This window comes from Myxocyprinus asiaticus, chromosome 12 (genome assembly GCF_019703515.2).
Source record: "Myxocyprinus asiaticus isolate MX2 ecotype Aquarium Trade chromosome 12, UBuf_Myxa_2, whole genome shotgun sequence".
NCBI lineage: Eukaryota > Metazoa > Chordata > Actinopteri > Cypriniformes > Catostomidae > Myxocyprinus > Myxocyprinus asiaticus.
In genome coordinates, this window is record NC_059355.1 from 33,338,012 (window position 1) to 33,346,868 (window position 8,857).

An 8,857-nucleotide genomic window follows, 5' to 3' on the forward strand; every position below is an offset into this window, starting at 1 on the left:
TTTGCCCTGTTTTGACCCATTGCTGCCTGCCTACTGTTACTGCTTTATTTACCTGGATATAACCTGTGATTGTCTGCCACCTGCCCTGACCTCTTGCCTGTTTATTGGCTACCTCTCTGGATTGCCTTGGAGTGAATGGAGGAGGACAGATTTAAGGTGCTTTTGAAACCAGAATCTTGAAACTGCGTGGTTATTATCATCAGTGAATAGCGGATCCAGAGGGAACTTGATGTAGGAATGTCCGTAAGCGAGAAATGAAGTGAGAGATTGGTAAGGTTGGATGGGGGAGGGCAAATTGAAAATGTAAATCGAATGCCCCTTTAGGCATTTTGTTAAAATGTCGGTGGTTAGAGGCCTTCTAGTGTCTGGGTGTGCAGATTTTTTTATTCCTTTAATTAGCTGAGAAAATTGGGGGTTATTGATTGCTGGGGCTAACTTGCCGAATATTAATTTGTGGAAGAAATATACGCGCTCAGATAGCCTTTGATGGTACATGGTTGAATGCCTTTGAATTGATTTAGGAATTAAATAAAGGATGAAATGGATAGTAAGGAAAAATTTGAGAACTGCAGCTTATAGGTTTGGTGAAATTGTTTGAAGCTTTTCCAGGCTGTCCAGTAGGTTTGGAGAGTTCTCGGTGAGACTGCTTGAAATATGGAGTCAAGTGATGCGGTGAGAAGTTGTTTGAGGGGATGGTCTATAGGAATCTCAGCTCCGAACAGGGAGGTACCAGGATCGGAGTTGAGTCTGCCTCTGGAGCTAATGTTCTGAATTTCTGAAAGGAAAAGTGGGAAAGTGAGTCAGCAATTTGGTTCTTTTATCCTGGTATGTGTCTAGCAGAGATTATGAATTGGTTACAGGTTGAAATCCAAATTAGACGTCTTAGAAACGGCATGATTTCAGAGGCACAAGTACGGCCCTTGTTGATGCAATGAACTATAGCCTGATTATCGCAGTGGACTATGATGCTTTTTGAAGTCCATTCATTTCCCCACAGAAAGGCTGCAATCACGATGGAGTATAATTTGTACAGGGCTGAGGAAGCTGCTGAATGTGGCAGGCTGAAGAGCTCTAGGGGCCAGGTGGAGGCGAACCAGAGACCTTGGTAGAATCCCCGAAGCCTATGGATGGAGCAGCATCTGTGAAAAGTTGGATGTCTTCAGGCAATGAGAGGAAGTCCTCGTAAAAGAAGGTAAGCCCATTCCTTTGTTTAAGGAATATTAACCACAGCTGGAGGTTGGCACGACAGTATGGGTTTAGGGTTATTGTATCATTTAATGCAGCGATGGATGAGGTGAGGGTGAGGAGGTGCGAGATGAAGGGGCAGCCCTGGGGAATGATGCGCATGGCGAAATTGAGATTCCCGAGGAGGGAGAGGAGCTCTCATTTAAAGCAGCTTTTGTTTGATAGGAGGTTGGACATAATTATTATTATCCTGTCGATTTTCTCTTTTGGCAGGGAGGCTTGAAAGATATCTGTATCGAGAATGATACCTAGGAATTCAATGGATGAGGAGGGACCCACTGTTTTCTCATGGGAAATTGGAATTCCTAAATCAGCAAAACGTTTCTGGATGGTACAGAGGTGGGCAGCGGGAGGGGCGTCGGTGGGCGATATGAAGAGGAAATCATCTAGTAGATGAATTAAGTGGTGAACGGAGTAGTTATTTGACAAGATCCAGCAGATAGCTTCAGACAGTAAGTCAAAAATCTTGAGGCTGCATTTACATCCAAATGTGAGGCAGATGGAAAAATTATTATTCTCTCGCCAGAACTCTGAAAAGATGTCAGAAATCAGGATGGATGGGCATTATTTTAAATGCTGAAGTGATGTCGACTTTAGCTAGCCAGGCTCCTTTTCCGACATTTTTTATCATTTGGATGGCTTGGTCGACACTGTGGTAGTGGAGAGAGAATTCTTCAAGAGGAATTAAGCTGTTAATGCTTGAGTATTGGGATTTGTGCGGGGCCGAAAGATCGATAATGATGCGTCTTTTTCCTGAGAATTTTCTAGTCGCTACCCCTATATGGCTGATGCGGAAGGTTTTGAAAGGGGGGGCTTCGAACGGGCCGAACATGAAACCTGATTTTAGCTCTTTATGGATTAGTTCATCCACCACTTCGGGTTCAGCTAGCATGGATTGCAAATTATTGCAAATAACGCTAGTGGATGGCAAGCTTTCTAGCCCGGGGTTGAAGCCAGATTTTAAGCCATTCAGGAAGTAGTTTGTAAATTGGGCGTCGGGATGGTTTGCAAGTTCTTTAGCAAGAGAAGAAATATTGACAGGAGTGCTGAGATATTTTTTAAGATTTTTATTTTTGAAAGGTAAATAGGGTGGGAATGCGCGCCGCCGCAATGGGAACCGACATGCAGGAAACGACAACATTGCCTAGGGCAACCAAACTCATTGAAGTTGTTGCAAACTTGTCTGCCGGTTGAAACTCTTACTACCCTTCCTCTGAAATCGCGATCTGGTTGATCGAGGGGAGGGTTGTTGGAGGGGCATGGGATGTAGCTGGTAGAGTTTTCGGATCTTTGGGCTGACCGGGTGGGAAGGTTAGAATTTATGAGAGGGTATAGTTCAGTTTGATGGTCTGATGATCTACATACTGTGCAGGAAATGCTGTGGCAGCCCAGGAAAACTCTGTTATGGAGATCTAAGTCGAGGGCTCCCCAGTATGGACACTGGTTCCACTGCACGACTCGAACAGTGGATGTTAGAAGTGGCTAGAGCTTGGCGAAGTTTATTAACTCCATTTTGATATGACAGATATAATTGGGTGGTCAGCAGAGGTTGAAGATCTGGACGGTGGAGGAGAGGGCTGATTTCGAAGTCTTGGAGTGCGGGTTGCTGAGCGAGAAGCTCTGCGTCCTCGGCTTGGAGCAGCCGGATTGATGACAGCATTGGACGGAGAAGTGTCTTTGCTGGAATCGGATGGCTGTGATGAAGCAATGATGGGAGAGTTGAAGAGTTCCTCGTCTGAGGGAAAGAGATCCAGTTCAGACATCTTGCTGGCTTGAGGCTGGGACCCACTTGTCAGGAGAGTTGTCACAGGAAGCAGGTAAGCAGCGGCTTATATACTCCTGCTTGTTGGCTGTGATTTGTCAGATTAAAATTAACATGCTCCTCCCGAACCTCTGATAATTAACTCCATTTTGTAGATAATGGTAATGGTCACATCACATCCGTTGAGCTCATCACAATCAATCACGAGACACGCAAGGGCCAGTGTTGTTTGACATCGCTGAAACCTGTGTCTAACGCTTCTTGAGGTGGCAATTTTTGAATGTGTTAGAACGAGCCGAGAGGGGGATGTATTATGTTAGACGCCGGGTGAATGTGCTCGTGAAATAAAAACTTAAATTTGGGTCTGTTTTTCCACACAAAACAATCAGAAGACATAGAATACACCAGGAAAGAAACAGGTCACTTCAGCAGAGAAGAATGTGTACACAAAACAACAGATTAAACATTAAACACTGCAAGCTAATACATGTTGCTGATTTAACATTGCCATTGTGAATAAATGTTGCTGATTTCAAATAAAATCAAACCCCAACATGTTGTCAGGATGGCGAAATTGTACTCCAATATATAATTTTACGAGAATGAAAAAAAAAATCTGATGCCCTTCACGTCAGTTTACTGACGCCAAATGTTTCTCATTAAGCAATGTGCTTATCAGATGCATCAGAAACTGATGGCAAAAGCTGCATTTAGCATCCACCTGTTGACACGCGGAGCTCTTGAAAAGCGGCAATATTTGATGCCTTGGGAGTGAGAACATGATGCTATGTGTTTAAGATTTGCAGTCTCATCAGATAAACATCACTCAAACAGCACTGGCATGCTTCACTGTTTGTTTGACTCCAATTCTCTGTGTTTGTGGCTTTCAAAATAGTGGTGGGGAGTTTGACTGATCACTCATTTTGATTTGATTCACTGACCATTTGCAGAGACTGCAAATTTACTCCAGTAGGTGGTGACAAATAAGCCTTTTTTGTGTTGTGAGCCATTCAGTCACTGACTCAGCTGATTCATTAAAAAAACACAACAAATGGTTGTTGTGAATGATTTAATTCATTGGCTTTTGCTGGTGGAAAAGAAATACTGTATAAAAATATAAATACAATTGTGTTGTTGTTCCTTATATTAGGACGACTGCGATTACCTTTGGCCGAATCACTGCATGATTGCAAGTGTGATATTTGTAGTATCAGAGTCCCTGAATCCAACCCATACCTCTAACCCTAACCCTGACCCTGACCACTTTTCAAAAATATAAAAAAAGTAACATACATACAAAATGTAACATAAATGTACAGTCATAATTCTGTTTACGTTATACAATATATTTGAGCTCCAAACCACTTCTCAACAATATAATGAAACCAACATGGTCTCATAGTGAAAACGTGACTCTATATAAATTTTTGCAAAACTTCTTATACGTGTCTCCTGGTACAATTCCCTGCAGTATCCAGGTGAAATGAACACTAGAGGCACTACAACAAATGTGTGTTTTATTCACTTTCACTCAGATCATGACTTTAATGGCTGATTATGACTTTATAAATATTTACTTTTTTCTCTGTTTCTCAGACCTTGCTATTTTATGATACTGACACACTTTTACTCCAATGCACCTATTGCAAAACAATACATTTTCATGCTTGTATTGCAGACCCACCTACATATATACAGAGGTGGGTAGTAACACACTACATACAATCCATTACATTTACTTGAGTAACTTTAAAAAAAAAAAAAAAACTTTTAGAGTAGGTTTAAAAGTGGGTACTTTTTACTCTCACTCAAGTAAATTTCTAATGAATTTTTATTTTTATTTTACTTCTTTACAATGGCCAAGCGTTCCTGTCATTACATTACTGGGTTTACATTTAGTTAATGTGTAATTTATTGAGAGATTATTGAATGGGACTTTTACAAGAGCGGAAGTTCACACAGCTGCGCGCGCTGTCACAGTTACTCAAGCCGAGTCCAGCCTGCAGCATCAAACTCTTCAAAGTGAAACAATTTCTTCGCTCCGCACAGTGAAAAAAATTATATTTTCATCTTGCAATGCCTTCATTTAACACCAAGACAAGCTAATATTTCAAGATTAAAATCTCAGCTTCAATTTAAGGCAGCACACTGAGGTTAAGTTTTGGCTCTAATGCTCATGCATTAGATGAAAATTTTCAGGGTGATAATGACATCAGTTTTTAAGTGTACATTTTTAAATCAGTGCAGCAATATATCAGTGCGCTTTGTCCCATGTCCCGCATGTCATGAGCAGTATTTACGCATTTACTGGAAACTATTGCAGCTACTTTGGGTGGATTAACTGTATAAATCCATGTAAACATCCAACTTAAGTGTAAATGCCTTTTGCTCTGCCGTTCATGTGATTGACAACTGGAGCACAAACAGACAGTGTGCGGGGCACACATGTGAGAGATGTGTGGTGCAAGGTGATCGTATGGAGAAGAATCAGAATCAGAATGAGCTTTACTGCCAAGTATGCTTACACATACAAGGAATTTGTCTTGGTGACAGGAGCTTCCAGTACACAACAATACAAAAACAGCAGAGACAAGAAAAAATTATTAAAATTGAATAAAAAATAGATAAATATTGAAAAGAAAAAAGTATATATAGAATACACAATAGACAACATATATATATATATATATATATATATATACACACACACACACACACACACACACATACATACATACACATATACATACATACACTATATTGCCAAAAGTATTCGCTCACCCATCCAAATAACTGAATTCAGGTGTTCCAATCACTTCCATGGCCACAGGTGTATAAAATGAAGCACCTAGGCATGCAGACTGCTTCTACAAACATTTGTGAAAGAATGGGCCGCTCTCAGGAGCTCAGTGAATTCCAGTGTGGTACTGTGATAGGATGCCACCTGTGCAACAAGTCCAGTCGTGAAATTTCCTTGCTACTAAATATTCCACAGTCAACTGTCAGTGGTATTATGACAAAGTGGAAGTGATTGGGAATGACAGCAACTCAGCCACGAAGTGGTAGGCCACGTAAAATGACAGAGCGGGGTCAGCTGATGCTGAGGCGCATAGTGCGCAGAGGTCGCCAACTTTCTGCAGAGTCAATCGCTACAGACCTCCAAAGTTCATGTGGCCTTCAGATTAGCTCAAGAACAGTGCGTAGAGAGCTTCATGGAATGGGTTTCCATGGCCGAGCAGCTGCATCCAAGCCATGCATCACCAAGTGTAATGCAAAGCGTCGGATGCAGTGGTGTAAAGCACGCCGCCACTGGTCTCTAGAGCAGTGGAGACGCGTTCTCTGGAGTGACGAATCACGCTTCTCCATCTGGCAATCTGATGGACAAGTCTGGGTTTGGCGGTTGCCAGGAGAACGGTACTTGTCTGACTGCATTGTGCCAACTGTGAAGTTTTGTGGAGGGGGGATTATGGTGTGGGGTTGTTTTTCAGGAGCTGGGCTTGGCCCCTTAGTTCCAGTGAAAGGAACTCTGAATGCTTCAGCATACCAAGAGATTTTGGACAATTCCATGCTCCCAACTTTGTGGGAACAGTTTGGGGATGGCCCCTTCCTGTTCCAACATGACGGTGCACCACTGCACAAAGCAAGGTCCATAAAGACATGGATGAGCGAGTTTGGTGTGGAACTTGACTGGCCTGCACAGAGTCCTGACCTCAACCCGATAGAGCACCTTTGGGATGAATTAGAGCGAAGACTGCGAGCCAGGCCTTCTCGTCCAACATCAGTGTCTGACCTCACAAATGCGCTTCTGGAAGAATGGTCAAAAATTCCCATAAACACACTCCTAAACCTTGTGGAAAGCCTTCCTAGAAGAGTTGAAGCTGTTATAGCTGCAAAGGGTGGGCCGACGTCATATTAAACCCTATGGATTAAGAATGGGATGTCACTTAAGTTCATATGCGTCTAAAGGCAGATGAGCGAATACTTTTGGCAATATAGTGTATATAGACACACACATACATACACATATACATATATATGAATATATATACATACATACATACACATATACACATACGTAGTGCAAATCTAAATACAAATTGGTTATATACAGTGCAAGGGAATGTAATGGCAGAAGAGGTAGGATGTGTTGGATAATATAAAAAGACTAAGCTGTGTATTAATTATTGCTCAAAAGGGCAGTTTTAACTGTTCATGAGATGGATAGCCTGGGGGGGAAAAACTTTTCCTGTGCCCGACGGTTCTGGTGCTCAGAGCTCTGAAGCGTCGGCCAGAAGGCAACAGTTCAAAAAGGTAGTGGGCAGGGTGAGTGGGGTCCAGAGTGATTTTTCCAGCCTTTTTCCTCAATCTGGAAGTGTATAGTTCTTGAAGGGAGGGCAGAACTGTCCTTTGTAGTCTTCTGATATCCAATTTCTTAGCTGAACCAAACCAAACAGTTACAGAAGTGCAGAGGACAGACTCAATGACTGCTGAGTAGAACTGTTTCAGCAGCGCCTGTGGCAGGTTGAACTTCCTCAACTGGCGAAAGAAGTACAACCTCTGCTGGGCCTTTTTCGAGTCAATGTGGGTCTCCCACTTCAGGTCCTGTGAGATGGTAGTGCCCAGGAACCTGAATGACTCCACTGCTGCCACAGTGCTGTTTAGAATGGAGAGGGGGGAACAGTGTTGGGGGGTTCCTCCTAAAGTCCACAATCATCTTCACCGTTTTTAGTGTGTTCAGCTCAAGGTTGTTTTGACTGCACCAGACAGCCAGCTGTTTAACCTCCCTTCTGTATGCAGACTCATCGTCATCTCGGATGAGGCCGATGACAGTGGTGTCATCTGCAAACTTCAGGAGCTTGACAGAGGGGTCCTTGGCGATGCAGTCTTTGGTGTAGAGGGAGAAGAGTAGTGGGGAGAGCACACATACCTGAGGGGCACCAGTACTGATTGTACAGGCGCTGGAAGTGAATTTCCCCTGTCTCACAAGCTGCTGTCTGTCTGTCAGAAAGCTGGTAATCCACTGACAGATAGATGTGGGAACAAAGAGTTGGTGTAATTTAGTCTGGAGAATAGCTGGGATGATGGTGTTGAAAGCTGAACTGAAGTCCACAAAAAGGATCCTTGCATATGTCCCTGATCCTTCCAGATGTTGCAGGATATGATGCAATCCCATGTTGACTGCATCATCCACAGACCTGTTTGCTTGATAAGCAAATTGAAGGGGATCTAGAAAGGGTCCAGTGATGTCCTTCAGGTGGGCCAACACCAGTCTCTCAAATGACTTCATGACCACAGATGTCAGGGCGACAGGTCTGTAGTCATTAAGTCCTGTGATTTTTGGTTTCTTTGGGATGGGGATGATAGTGGAATGTTTGAAGCAGCATGGGACTTCACACTGCTCCAGTGATCTATTGAAGATCTGTGTGAAGATGGGGGCCAGCTGGTTAGCACAGGATCTAAGACATACAGGTGAAACGCCATCTGGGCCCTGTGCTTTCCTTATCCTTAGTTTTCGAAAGAAATGGCACACATCATCTTCACAGATCTTAAGTGCAGGTTGAGTAGCAGGAGGGGGGAGGAGGGGGGTTGCAGGAGGTGTTGGTGTTTGTGTGAAGGTCAGAGCAGGTGTGGGGTGTGAGATTGGGCCTTTCAAATCTACAGTAGAACACATTCAGGTCATCAGCCAGTTGTTGGTCCACCACAGGGTTGGGGGCAGGAGTCATGTAATTCAAAAGTTGTTTCATGCCACTCCACACTGATGCAGGGTCATTAGCTGAAAACTTGTTTTTCAGCTTCTCAGAGTATCTTCTTTTAGCTACTCTGATTCCCTTATTCAGTGTGTTCCTGGCC

The 8,857-nt window shown here is 43.2% G+C and overlaps 1 pseudogene; it reads right to left on the reverse strand.

Moving 5' to 3' along the window:
• Window positions 1-697: 697 nt before the first annotated feature.
• Window positions 698-2,137, reverse strand: LOC127448783 (uncharacterized; annotated as a pseudogene).
• Window positions 2,138-8,857: the final 6,720 nt, after the last annotated feature.